The 15211-nt window shown below is 40.5% G+C and overlaps 1 protein-coding gene across 3 annotated transcripts in view; it reads right to left on the bottom strand.

Annotated features, from left to right (window-relative positions):
- The window catches only part of KIF24 (kinesin family member 24), a 98149-nt gene that overhangs the window by 70516 nt on the left and 12422 nt on the right, over positions 1-15211 (bottom strand). Inside the window, exon 1 of one of the 3 annotated variants that reach the window (XM_003130663.6) lies at positions 14994-15211. The exons of the other annotated variants lie outside the window; for them this stretch is intronic. The gene's annotated coding sequence lies outside the window, so the exon portion shown is untranslated. The remainder of the gene's footprint in view (positions 1-14993) is intronic. 3 annotated transcript variants of the gene reach the window in all.

Raw genomic sequence — 15211 nt, 5'->3', positions numbered from 1 at the left:
AACTCACCCATTTAAAGTGTACAGTTCTATAGTTTTTAGTATATTCACAGAATTGTGCAACCATATCACAATGCAATTTTAGAACATTTTTATCACTCTAAGAGGAAATATTGTACCATTAAATTTTAGATGTTAAACTAGCATCTAAAAGAGAAAAGCTCTTCTCATAAAAGACTCACTTCTATAATTGTCAAAACCAAAATTAACCATGAAGAAACTGAGAGAAATGTATTGAAAAATTCTGTGGAAATTTGAGCTGTGGTCAAGAGTTGTCAAGAATGCACAGGCTGAAGTTCTTGTTGTGGCTCAGTGGAAGCAAATCTGACTAGCATCCATGAGGACGCAGGTTCGATCCCTGGCTTTGCTCAGTGGGTTAAGGACCCGGCCTTGCCATGAGCTCTGGTGTAGGCAACAAACACAGCTTGGATCTGGCATTGCTATGACTGTGGCATAAGCTGGCAGCTGCAGCTCTGATTCAACCTCTAGCTTGGGAACCTCCATATGCCACGGGAGTGGCCCTCAAAAGACAAAACAAACAAACAAACAAATACATAAATACTGCACAGACTGTATAAGATACTTACCGTAGGGCAAAGGACACACACAGACTGAAAGTGAGGGGATAGAAAAAGATATTTCATGCGAACGCAAATGATAGGAAAGCAGGAGTCTCAATACTCATATCAGACAAAATAGACCTTAAAACAAAGGCCATAAAGAAAGATAAAAAAGGACACTACATAATGACAAAATAATCAGTACAAGAAGATTTTACACCCATCAACATATACATCAACATATAAGAGCACCCAAATAGCTGAAACAAATACTAACAGACATAAAGGGAGAAATTGATGGAAATACAATAATATTAAGAGACTTTAACACCCCATTCACATTAATAGACAGATCTTCTACACAGAAAATCAATAAGGCACAGAGATCCTAAATGATACAATAGAACAGTTAAACTTAATTGATATTTTCAGAATATTACATTGAAAAAAACCAGAATACACATCCTTTTCAAGTGCACATGGAACATGCTCTAGGACTGACCACATACTTGGGCACAAGACTAACCTCAACAAATTTAAGATTATTGACATTATTTCAAGCATCTTCTCAAACCACAACGGCACGAAACCAGAAATCAACTACAGGAAAAGAAATAAGAAAAAAATGACTATGTGGAGACCAAACAACATGCTACTGAAAAACCAAAGGACTGGAAGTTCCCATTGTGACTCAGGAAGTTAAGAACCTAACTATCCATAAGGATGCAGGTTCAACCCCTGGCCTTGCTCAGTGGTTTAAGGATCCGGTGTTGCCACAAGCTGCAGTGTAGGTTGCAGATGCAGCTCCAATTCAACCCCTAGCCCAGGAACTTCCATATACCACTGGTGCGACCATTTGAAAACAAACAAACAAACAAAAAACCCAGTGGGTCAATGAGGAAATAAAAAAGAGAACTGTGGCTCAGCAGGTTAAGGATCCAGCATTGTCTCTGCAGTGATTCTGGTTACTGCAGTGGTATGGGTTTGATTCCTGGCCCAAGAACTTCTTCATGCTGCAGCATGGACAAAAAAAAAATTTTACAAATACCTTGAAACAGGCAATAAAAACACAGCCATAAAAAAATCAAAGGGATACAGCAAAAGCAGTTCTTGAAAGATCATAGCAACACAGGCCTTCCTCAAAAAACCAAGAAAAATCTAAAATAAACAACCTACCACCTAAAAGAACTAGAAAAAGAAGAACAAACAAAACCTAAAGCAGAAGTAAGGAAATAATAAAGATCAGAGAGGAAATAAATAAAATAGAGATTAAAAAAAAACAACAGAAAAAAAAATCAATAAAACCAAGAGCTAGTTCTTTGAAAGGGTAAACAAAATTGACAAATCTTTGGCCAGGCTTACCAAGAAGAAAAGAGAGGTTACCTAAATAAACAAAATAAGAATGGAAAAAGGAGAAATCTCAACCAATACTGCAGAAATACAAAAAAAAAAAAAAAAAAAAAAAAAAAAAAAAAACAAAACCCCATAATACTATGAAGAATTATACATCAACAAATTTTTTCTTTTTCTTTCTTTTTTAATGGCCACACCTGTGGCATATGGAAGTTCTCAGGCTAGGGGGTGAATTGGAGCTGCAGCCGTGGCCTATACTACAGCCATAGCAACACAGGTTCCAAGCCACATCTGTGACCTATGCTGCAGCTTACAGCAACGTGAGATCCTTAACGCACTGAGCAAGACCAGGAATCGAACCTGCAACCTCACAGAGACAACATCAGGTCCTTAACCTGCTGAGCCACAATGGGAACTCCTATGCCAACAAATTTGACAACATAGAAGAAATGGACAACTTTCCAGAAACATAAAGCCTACCAAAATGGAATCAAGAATAATTTGAACAGGGGAGTTCCCGTCGTGGCGCAGTGGTTAACGAATCCGACTAGGAACCATGAGGTTGCGGGTTCGATCCCTGCCCTTGCTCAGTGGGTTAACGATCCGGCGTTGCCGTGAGCTGTGGTGTAGGTTGCAGACGCGGCTCGGATCCGGAGTTGCTGTGGCTCTGGCGTAGGCTGGTGGCTACAGCTCCGATTCAACCCCTAGCCTGGGAACCTCCATATGCCGCGGGAGCGGCCCAAGAAATAGCAACAACAACAACAACAAAAAGACAAAAAAAAAAAAAAAAAAAAAGAATAATTTGAACAGACCAATCATTAGAAGTGAGATAGAATCTATACTAATAATTAAAAAAAAAAAAAAAAAACCTCCCTATAACAAAAGTCCAGGACCAGATGGCCACACAGGTGAATTCTACCAAACATACCAGAATAACATTTACTGATGCTCCTCAAACTCTTCCAAAAGATTGAAGAACATATACTCCCCAAAGACATTCTATGAAGTCACCATCACTCTGATGGCAAAACCAAACCACCTAAAGTGAAAATCACAGGGAGTTTCCTTCATGGCTCAGTGGTTAACAAACCTGACTAGGATCCATGAGAATACGGGTTCGATCCCTGGCCTCGCTCAGAGGGTTGGGGATCTGGTGTGGCTGTGAGCTGTGGTGTAGGTCACAGATGCGCCTCAGATCCCACATTGCTGTGGCTTTGGTATAGGCCGGCAGCTGTAGCTCTGATTTGACCCCTAACCTGGGAACTTCCATATGCCACAGGTGCAGCCCTAAAAAGCCAAAAAAAAAAGAAAAGAAAGAAAGAAAGGAAATTACAAATTACAGGCCAATGTCTTTGATGAATATAGAGGCAAAAATTCTCAACAAAGTATTAGCAAACCCAATGCAATAACATATAAAAAGATCATATACCACAACCAAGCGGGATTCATCCCAAGTTCACAAGGACGGTTCAATATAAACAAATCAAAGTAATGCACCACATTAACAAAAGAAAAGTAAAAAAAACACACGATCATTTCAATAGATACAGAAAAAGCATGTGACAAAATTCAAAATCCATTCACTATAAAAGTTCTCACCAATGTGGACACAAAGGGAACATATCTCAACATAACAAAAGTCATTTGCAACAAACCCACAGCCAATATAACACTCAATGTAAAACACTGAAAGCCTTCCCCCTAAAATCTAGAACAAGACAAGACTGCCCACTCTCACCACTTCTATTCAAGATAGTATTGGAAGTCCTAGCCACAGCAATCAGATAAGAAAAATGATTGCTGTATCCAAATTGGAAGGGAAGCGGTAAAATTGTCACTATAAACAGATGACATAATACTATGTATAGAAAACCCTCAGGACTCCACACAAAAACTACCAGATCTGATAAATGAATTCAGCAAAGCAGCATGATACAAGATTAACATTTAGAAATTGGCTGCATTTCTTCACACTAACAATGAAATATCAGAGAGGGAATATTAAAAATATCTAGGAATAAACCTGACCAAGGAGGTGAAAGACTTATATGCTGAGAACTACACAGCATTAATATAGGACGAGGATTCAAATAAATGGAAACATATTCCATGCTCTTGGACTGGAAGAATTAATATTGTTAAAATGGAAAAACCACCCAAAGCAATCTATAGATTTAATGTGATCCCTATCAAATTACCTGTGACAGTTTTCACAGAACTAGAATAATCCAAAAATTTACATGGAACCATAAAAGACCCAGAATTGCCAAAGCAATCCTGACGGGGGAAAAAAGCAGGAGACAACCCTCCCAGACTTCAAACAATACTACATTCAAATCAATGGAGTAGAGAGCTTAGCAATAAATCCACATACCTACAGTCAATTAATCTTCAATAAAGGAGGCAAGAATGTAAAATGGGAAATGGAGTTCCCGTTGTGGCGCAGTGGAAACGAATCCGACTAGTAACCGTGAGGTTATGGGTTCAATCCCTGGCCTCCCTCAGTGGGTTAGGGATACGGCATTGCTACGAGCTGCGGTGTAGGTTGTGGACACAGCTCTGCTCTGTGTTGCTGGCAGCTGTAGCTCTGATTCAGCCCCTAGGCCGGGAACTCCATGGGTGTGGCCCTTAAAAAAAAAAAGAAAGAAAGAAAAAGAAAAAGATAGGAAAGTCTCTTCAGCAAGTGGTGCTGGGAAAGTTGGATAGCTACATGAAAATCAATGAAGTTAGAACACACCCTCATACCATGCACAAAAATAAACTCAAAATGTCTTTAAGACATGATACCATAAAACTCCTAGAAGGAAGCAAAGGCAAACATTCTCTGACTTAAAATTGGACCAATGTTTTCTTAGGTCAATATCCCAAGGACAAAGAAATAAAACCAAAAATAAACAAATGGGATTTAAATTAACAAGCTTTGGTATAGCAAAGGAAATATTAAAAAAAAAAAAAAGACAACTTATGAAATGGGAGAAAATATTTAAAAACAATTTGTCCTTGTCCTTGCAACAGACAAGGGCTTAATATCCAAAGTACATAAACAGTTCATACAACTGCACAACAAAAAACCCGAAACAATCCAATTGAAAAATAGGCAGAAGACCTAAATAGACATTTCTCCAAAGACAGACAGACAGATGGCCAACAGGTACACAAAAAGATCCTCCACATCACTAATTATTAGAGAAATACAAATCATACCCATCTCACACCAGTCAGATGGGCCATCATTAAAAAGTTTACAAATTGGAGTTCCCGTCGTGGCGCAGTGGTTAACGAATCCGACTAGGAACCATGAGGTTGCGGGTTCGATCCCTGCCCTTGCTCAGTGGGTTAACGATCTGGCGTTGCCGTGAGCTGTGGTGTAGGTTGCAGACGCGGCTCGGATCCCGCGTTGCTGTGGCTCTGGCGTGGGCCGGTGGCTACAGCTCCAATTCGACCCCTAGCCTGGGAACCTCCATATGCCGCGGGAGCGGCCCAAGAAATAGCAAAAAGACCAAAAAAAAAAAAAAAAAGTTTACAATTGCACATGCTAGAGAGGGTACAGACTGTTGGTGGGAATGTAAGTGAGGGCAACCACTATGAAACATTAGGGAGGGTCTTCAGAAAACTAAAAATAGAATTACCATCTGATCCGGCAATCCTACTCCTGGGCTTATATTCAGACAAAACAATGACTTAAAGGGATACATATAGGAATTCCCATTGTGATGCAGCAGAATCCGACTAGGAACCATGAGGTTGCGGGTTTACTACCTGGCTTCAATCAGTGGGTTAGGGATCTGGCATTGCCATGAGCTATGGTGTAGGTCACAGACACGGCTGGGATCTGGCATTGCTGTGGCTGTGGAGTACGCTGGCAGCTGTAGCTCCAATTAGACCCCTAGCCTGGGAACCTCCATATGCTGTGGGTGCAGGCCTAAAAAGCAAAAAAAAAAAAAAAAAAAAAAGAATACATATATACAATGTTCATTACAGCACTACTCATAACAGCCAAGACTTGGAAATAACCTAAATGTCCATTGACAGATGAATGGATTAAGAAGATGTGTGTGGTTCATATATACAATGGAATACTTCTCAGCCTTAAAAAAGAATGAAATGTCATTTGTAGCAACATGGATGCAACTGGAGATTATTATACTAAGTGAAATAAGTCAGAAAGAGAAATACAAATACTATATCCTGTCACTTACATGTGGAATCTAAAACATGGCACAAATGAACCAATCTACAAAACAGAAAGAGACCCACGGACAAGGAGAACACAACCTGTGGTTGCCAAGGGGGTGGCAGGAAGGAGAGGGATGGACTGGGAGTTTAGAGGTGGTAGAGGCAAATTGTTAAATTTAGAATGGATAGACAATGAGGTCCTACTGTATAGCACAGCGAACTATACCTATTCTTAAACCATAAGGAATATTAAAAAAAAAAAGGGAGTTACCGTCGTGGCGCAGTGGTTAACGAATCCGACTAGGAACCATGAGGTTGCGGGTTCGATCCCTGCCCTTGCTCAGTGGGTTAATGATCCGGCATTGCCGTGAGCTGTGGTGTAGGTTGCAGACGCGGCTCGGATCCCGAGTTGCTGTGGCTCTGGCGTAGGCCGGTGGCTACGGCTCCAATTCGACCCCTAGCCTGGGAAACTCCATATGCCGCGGGAGCGGCCCAAGAAACAGCAAAAAGACCAACAACAACAAAAAAAAAGGATGTATATATGTGTATAACAAAGTCACTTTACCCAAAAGAAATAAGCACAACACTGTAAATCAACTATATTTTTTTTTTTTAAAAAGGAATGCACGGGCTGATTTTTCTTTCTTTCTTTTTTTTTTTTTTTTTGGCTGCACCCATGGCATTCGGAAGTTCCTGGGCAAGATCAAACCCATGCCACAGCACTGATGATAGTGGATCCTTAGCCCACTAAACCACCAGGGAAATCTGGGCTGAATTATTTTTTACACTCTTCTAGCATAGAATGAAAATCTCGGGTTTTAGTTGAATAAATTAGAAGGGCATACTGAACATGTTCAAGGTGGGTATGATGGTCATAGTTCTTAAAAAGTAATTCAAAATAAGCCTAATAATGCACAAACCAAAGACACTTTCATTGTGTTAAGAATCTCAGGAAACTTATCCTTACTTATTTTAAATAAGACAAACCTGCCTGTTTGAAAAAAGAGAAAAAAGTCTGACTCATATTTGTACACGGATCTCATAGTATCAAATAATGTTATTTTTACAATGGTTAATTAAGTAATTCCTTTTTTGATGTTGTTGGTCTTTTTAGGACTGCACATGCAAGTTCCCAGGCTAGGGGTCAAACTGGAGCCTACACCACAGCCACAGCAACACAGGATCCTAGCCGTGTCTGCGACCTACAACACAGCTGACGTCCATGCCAGATCCCGAACCCACTGAGCGAGGCAAGGAATTGAACCCACATCCTCACAGATACTAGTTAAGTTTGTTACCAGAGGCACAACAGAACCCCAAACTGCTCTTTAAAGTGTATTTATTTTTGGAGACCTCTTGTGGCACAATGGGTTAAGGATCTGGCATTGTTACTGCAGGGGCTTGGGTTCGATCCCTGGCCTGGGAACTAACTCCCACACACCATGGGTGCAGCCAAAACAAAAACAAAAAGTTCAAATACCAGAAATAACCAGATCATTTGTGAGATTAAAAATAAATATTCCTGGAGTTCCCATAGTGGCTCAGTGGTTAACGAATCCGACTAGAAACCATGAGGTTGCGGGTTCAATCCCTGGTCTTGCTCAGTGGGTTAAGGATCCAGCGTTGCCATGAGCTATGGTGTAGGTCACAGACACGGCTCGGATCCCGAGTTGCTGTGGCTCTGGCAAAGGCCAGCGACTACAGCTCCGATTAGACCCCTAGCTTGCGAACCTCCGTATGCTGCAGGTGCAGCCCTAGAAGAGCCAAAAAAAAAAAAAAAAAGCCAAAAAAAAAAATAATAATAACAAATAAATGAATAAAAATAAATATTCCTACATGGAAAACTTTTTTAAAAAGGCACTTTTTTTTTGGAGTTCCTGTCATGGCTCAGAGGTTGGTGAACTCGACTAGCATCCATGAAGACACAGGTTTTACACCTGGCCTCGCTCAGTGGGTTAAGGATTGGGCATTGCTGTGAGCTGTGGTGTAGGTCGCAGACACGGCTCGGATCCCAAGTCGCTGTGGCTGTGGCGTAGGCCAGTAGCTGAAGCTCCAATTTGACCCCTAGCCTGGGGTCTTCCATATGCTGTGGGTGTGGCCCTAAAAAGTAAAAAAAAAAAAAAAAAAAAAAAAAAAAAGAGGAAAAAAAAAAGAAAGGAAAAAAGGCACTTTTAGCAAGTTACATTTATGATATGCAAAAAAGTAATATTTATTTCTAAATATGATTCTGTTATGTTAGAGGCAAAGTTCTTAATGAAATGGCAGACAGCATACAGTTCTCCAGAAAGAGAAAATAAGGGGCAGTGAAATAAGTTACCTTCATTAAGGGAAAAAAGCTATGGAAGAAGAGAATACAATAAAGTAGAGAAGGCAGAGAGTTATGGAGAACTTTCAGAGTCAAGGATCATGGGCTAAATCAGGAACACTGAAAAGGAGTCTGGCATTATTTTATGAAGCAGGAGTGTTCATACAGCATACAATGAAGCAACTCAACTCCTAGGTATATACCTTAGAAAAACACATGTGCTTCAGGAGACACATACTAAAATGTTCACAGTAGCACTCTTCACAAGAGCCAAAACCAGAAAATATCCATAAATAGATAAAGTATATATATATATATATATATAGTCTTTCTAGGGCTGCACGGGTAGCATATGGAGATTCCCATGCTAGGGCTCTAATTGGAGCTGTACCTATTGGTTTGCACCACAGCCATGCTGGATCTGAGCTGCGTCTTTGACCACAGCTTACACCACAGCTCATGGCAACGCTGGATCCTTAACCCCTTGAGCCATGTCAGGGATTGAACCCGCAACCTCATGGTTTCTTGTCGGATTCGCTTCTGCTTCGCAACGACGGGAACTCCAAATTTAGGTATATTTCCATAATGAAACATTATACGATAGTGATTAAAGAAACTACACTTACACTAAACAATTTACCAAATCTCAGAAACATCATGTGGGGGGGGGAATCCCAGAAGACTGACTACATTCCTTTTTCTAAGGCTCAAAAGCAAGCAAATCCCAGTGTATTATTTTAGGCACCTAAATACAAAATGTGGGATAATGGTTATCTCTGATGAAGATAAGGTGAGGTGAACAGGAACACAGGGGTATATTATCTACTAGGTCTTGGGTATTTATTCAGTTTGCATTATGCTTTGTAACTTACATATATGTTTCACACATATTCTTTGGAATGTACCACTTAACATTTGTATAAGGAAAGAAAAGAAGACTCCAACAAGTAGCCAGGTCAACAGAGATCATCTAGTCTACAGATGATCTCATCTATTAGACCCATGAAGGACTCCTTCATACATTGTAGTTTGGCTTGCATAGTGTTTTAAGATAAGGCAACAATATCTTAGTATCAGTGTCAATATCAAATTTGGCAACTCAAAGTCAAATTTGAGTTATGGCTGCTCTCTTTAGACGAGCATATACTATCCTATAGGCCACAGTCTCCCTGATCCTGGTTCCTTTACACCAGTCAACTTTATTCATTTCCATTAACTGGTTAGCCCTGTGGGCATCAGAGTTTGAGAACAAGAATCTGATCGAACACCTTCATTTTTTGTTGTAACTGAGGTTCTGAATGATTAAGTGACTTGCCTAATGTCACACAGCTTTGACAGGCTAACCTCAGAGGCCTTTTCAAACCCCTTACTGCTTTCCACTTTCTGCTTACTCAATTATATGTTTTAAATGAATATACTGTTCCTGGAGTTCCCGAAGTGGCTCAGTGGTTAACGAATCCAACTAGGAACCATGAGGTTGCAGGTTCCATCCCTGGCCTTCCTCAATAGGTTAAGAATCTGGCGTTGCCATGAGCTGTGGTGTAGGCTGCAGACGTGGCTCGGATCTGGCGTTGCTGTGGCTGTGGCATAGGCTGGCGGCCACAGCTCTGATTCAACCCCTAACCTGGGAACCTCCATATGCCAAGGGAGTCGCCCAAGAAATGGCAAAAAGACAAAAAGAAAAAAAAAAAAAAAAAAAAAAAGGTAAATATACTGTACCTGAGAGTAAGGGACTACATAGGAAAGTCAGCAGGCATTAGAATATATTACATGCTCTTGTCATAGAAGTAGTAAATAGCTTCTGAATGCCAAGAAATACTTCTTCATCTGAATCCCTCTAAACTGTGACAATAACCACTTTAAAAAATACATATATATATATAACTTTATTGAGATATAACTCACATATCATAAAATTCACCCATTTAAAGTGAATTCAATGGCTTTTAGTATGTTTACCTGCTAAACCCCCAACCCATCCAGCCCTAGGCATTTACTAGTAATGATCACTTTTTTAAAAAGTCACTGATGCTAAGTGAAGTCAGCCATAACGAGACACCAAATTCAAATGCTTTCACTGACATGTGGAATCCGAAAAAAGGACAGAATGAAATTCTTTGCAGAACAGATACTGACTCAAAGACTTTGAAAAACTTATGGTCTCCAAAGTTTGGGGGGTGGGGGGATATGCTGGGGTTTTGGGATGGAAATCCTATAATACTGGATTATGATGATCATTGTACAACCACAAATGTAATAAAAGTAAAATCACTAAAAAAAAGTCACTGAGCCTACTGTAGCATTAATAACGGATACAATATAAACCCAATCCTCAATAAACTTGCACCAAGATGTCCCTGTACCTCATGTTAGGCATAAGATCCCTAATTAAGAACACGAGAAATTCAGTATCAGTGGAAGGTTAAAAGGTAGATAATACTGTGTACACTTTTCCTCCAACAAGGGAATTAGGTTATTTTAAATTCTAGGGATTATTCTATCTATAGACCACTGGTCTTAAAAGACAGGTGATACCAAACAACTGCTTAAAACAACAGCTGCAAAGGAATGAGAATATATGATACCTAATAATTCTTAAGGCTCGATGTGAATTTTGGGATACCAATCATGTGAGTTATACCCAAAAGTAGTTTTTGAAAGCATGTTTCTTTTTGTTACTAAAAAAAAAGTTTCAAGTTTGTTTATGATTAAGTAGCTAATGCTTTGCAATTACTGCAATTTCTTTCAAATGCCCCATTATGACATTTATTAAATTCTAAGTTTGGTGCAAAGCATGGGAACAATCAACTAAAAATAAACATAAGAAAACTGTTGAACCCAATTAATCTTAAAACAGTACAAATATTACTCCAAATACAGAGGTTTAATTCTGAAAGAATTCCCAGGAACAGTCAGAAACCAATATTGGTTTTAAACACAGTGTTTCATTTTTAAAATGTTGGTCTAATCCAATTACAGAAGTTGTCGTTTTCAGATTTTCTATCATTTTGCAATTATAAAATACTTTTGACAAAATATACTTCATATGTTTAACTAGAAAAATAATTATAATCAGTTTTGGATTTCCCGTCGTGGCTCAGTGGAAATGAATCCAACTAGGACATGAGGTTGCAGATTCCATCCCTGGCCTCGCTCAGTGGGTTAAGGATCCAGGGTTGCCCTGAGCTTTGGTGTAGGTCACAGATGTGGCGTGGATCCCACGTTGCTGTGACTCTGGCATAGACCGCGGCTACAGCTCTGATTGGACCCCTAGCCAAGGAACCTCCATATGCTGCAGGTGTGGCCCTAGAAAGACAAAAACAAAACAAAACTGGTAAACATAACTAAATGTTCTAAGTTCTGGGAGCTGCTGTAGGAAATTAATCAAACCTGAGGAAGGGGACATGGGAACCTCCAATCTATAGCCAGATATGACAGAAATTGTGGGTACCTAGGGACCTACCACTGTGATTGACCTCTGAAATGGTATGGGAGTAGTCTTGTGGGACTAAGCCCTTAACCTCTGGGATCTGACACTATCTACAGGTAAACTGTTAGACTGAGTTAAATTGTAGGACACCCAGATGGTGTTGTAGAGAATTGCTGGGTGGGGTTTGGGTGGAAACCCACACATTTGGTTCTTCTCTACACAGAAAAAGAATACTGGTGGAAAACTGAATTTTTTCTATACAAATGGTACCTATTATGTTTAGTTTATGCCTATGGAAAAGCCTTCTTGTTTAATAGGATATGAACATCGAATTCCTTAAGACGACATCTTGGGAAGCATACAATGACCACAACACTCAAAGCAAAGAAGTAGGGCTCTGTTACTCAATTTAGCAAAATTTGTTGAGGACCTATTTTGAACAAATTATAAACAGGTTTGCTGAGCCAGCACAGATTAATCTAAAGGAATCTGAAGAGTTCAACCACTCACTTAACAAACAACAAAACTGCAACCCTGAGAAAGAAACTGTTTCTCCTAAACTGGAAGATGAGAGAATCATGCCCTAGTTTGCTCCAAGGAATACTATGAATAGCTAAAGATTTTCATTGACAACATAAACCAAAAGTTTTTAATGAAATGCTATGTGAGTAGTACATTAATGTACTATGCTCAGAAAAATGTACTATTTATGCAAAGTCTTTGCTATAGTGCTTTGCACAGGGTAAATCCTCAATAAATAGTAGCTAACTAATTACTTCCAGGTGTATGGTCTTTGGAGTGCTGAGAGCCTAATGTCTACCTGGCATCAACTGCTTGACTAAATTGATAGTAGACCCACAGGGCTTCTCATCTCATTCAATCCTTTGATTTTCCAGATGGAAAAAGTGAAATCTAAAAGTGCTAAATTACTTGCAAAGCCAGTCACATTGTGTGAGTTAGGCAGAGCCAAGCCCAAACCCTGAATCCCCAGGCGGGTTTCCATTACATGTCACAGATCTGCAGTTTAGCTCTGAGGTTGTGTTCAAACTTTTATAAGGAGGTAATAAGAACAGAGCTGCTATTGCTGACTTTTTTCAATCCTTTGATTAAAATCATCACTGAATATGATTTTGATGTAAGAATCAACAATGCATACTGGGAATTTATAGTCTTATGAGTTAACAATGAAATACAGTCATGGTAATGCACTTTTATCATGGACACCTGATGAATGGATAGGCTACTGGAGCACATATTATATGTACTAAAGTAGAGAGACTACAAGCAGAATACAAATACAAAAGAGAAAAGGATTTAAAACATTTTCCAGTAGAGAGGGAGAGTGCTACAGTGGTTAAGTTGCCATGCTCTTGTTCCACAGTCCCTTGGTTCAAATCCCACCACTTCTACTTCTGTGATTTGGGGAAAATTTATTAACTTCTCTGTGTTTCTATAAAATGAAACTGGGGAAAAAAAATTAAATTGGTAGTAGCACTTACCTTGAATCCCATATTAAGTGGATTTATATGCTCTCTAGCTTATGGGTTTTTTTAATTCCCTTAAAAGCAAACAAGGGTAATCCTGCACCTGCAGGTCATTGTTGATTTTTTTTGTCGATTCAGAGGACAAAAAAAAAAATCTTGTGAGATTCAAGTCCTTGACTCTAGCACAGTGCCTGGTACACAGTAAGCATTCAGTAAGTGTTGGGGTACAAAAATTTTTAAGTTTAAAACATTTTCCTGGAGTTCCTGTCGTGGCTCAGTGGTTAACGAATCCGACAAGGAACCATGAGGTTGCGGGTTTGAACCCTGGCCTTGCTCAGTGGGTTAAGGATCCAGCATTGTCATGAGCTGTGGTGTAGGTTGCAGACGCGGCTGGGATCCAGCGTTGCTGTGGCTCTGGCATAGGCCGGTGGCTGCAGCTCCGATTGGACCCCTGGTCTGGGAACCTCCATATGCCACAGGAGCAGCCCAAGAAATGGCAAAAAGATAAAATCAGATTGTTATGATCATTATACAACTACAAATGTGATAAATTCATTTGAGTAATAAAAATTTTCTTAAAAAAAGAAAGAAATGGCAAAAAGACAAAACAACAACATTTTCCTAAACACATTTAAAATATCACAAGAGCTGTGGGTCATTAAGAAACTGAGATCAACTCTCTTGGCATCACAGCAACAACAGAATGGTTTTGTTTTGGTTTTTTGGGGTTTTTTTGTCTTTTTGCCTTTTCTAGGGCTGCTCCCATGGCATATGGAGGTTCCCAGGCTAGGGGTCTAATCGGAGCTGTAGCCGCCGGCCACAGCCACAGCCACGCGGGATCCGAGCCTCGTCTGCAACCTACACCATAGCTCACGACAATGCCAGATCCTTAACCCACTGAGCAAGGCCAGGGATCGAACATGCAACCTTATGGTTCCTAGTCTGATTCGTTAACCACTGAGCCACGACGGGAACTCCAGAATGGTGGGGGTTTTTTTTGTTTTTTTGTTTTTTGTTTTTTGTTTTTTTTAATAAAGGCTAATAGAAAGTCTGATAAAATACACTGGGAGACCAAGACTAAAAACCACAAGACGGAAAGGAAGAATTGTAGCAAGTAATCCAAAAGTTTTCCCTTTCACAAAGAGTGGAAAGGCCAACCGTGAACTTTCAGGTTCTGCTGAATATGAGATTACGATGTCCTCCCCCATACCCATAAAAATAAAAAATAATCTCTGTATGGAAGGAAAAATGCGGCAGGGAATAGAGAGGAATTCAACCTATCTGAGGTGAATTAAATTTAACTCAACAAATATTTCTTGAAAAATCTACATATGTAAAGTTGCTTGCCTTGCCTCAAAGACCTCTGAATTAGATGGGACAAGAGAGGAAACGGGGGTTCGCGGAAGTACACAAATAACCTAAGGCGGAACAAAAATGCTCTAAGAGAGGTTCCAGTTAGGGTTAAGGGTTCAAAGCAAGAGACTCAGAAAAGGCTTCACAGGAGAAGCCAGGAAAAAGGCGAGTTCGCTGGACGTTCGGACACCCGAGAGAAGCCAATCCCCGGTTCCCTTGCAACCACCCGCCTCCTCACGCGCTCGGCGGGCGCCCTGCGGACCTTCTCCCGCGGGGCAGGCACCAAGGCTCCCGACCAGGCCACCCCGCCCCGGTGTTCCCTCGCCATTTCTCACCTCGGAGGCTTCCAAATTCCTCCTCGGTCAACCCTGTCTGAGGACAAGAGAAGACAACACCGAAAGGTGAGAGCCCCTAGGCGGGCGACCGACGCGCACTGTCAGCTCCGGAGCTAGAGACTGCGGCCAGGCCGCATCCCTATGGCAACGCCGCCAAGCGCTGGTTCGAACGCCCGCGCCGACGCCCGCGCGCCGGCAGTCCCGCACATTCCACCAAT

This window comes from Sus scrofa, chromosome 10, assembly GCF_000003025.6.
Source record: "Sus scrofa isolate TJ Tabasco breed Duroc chromosome 10, Sscrofa11.1, whole genome shotgun sequence".
Taxonomy (NCBI): domain Eukaryota; kingdom Metazoa; phylum Chordata; class Mammalia; order Artiodactyla; family Suidae; genus Sus; species Sus scrofa.
This window is presented reverse-complemented; position numbering and strand designations above follow the sequence as displayed.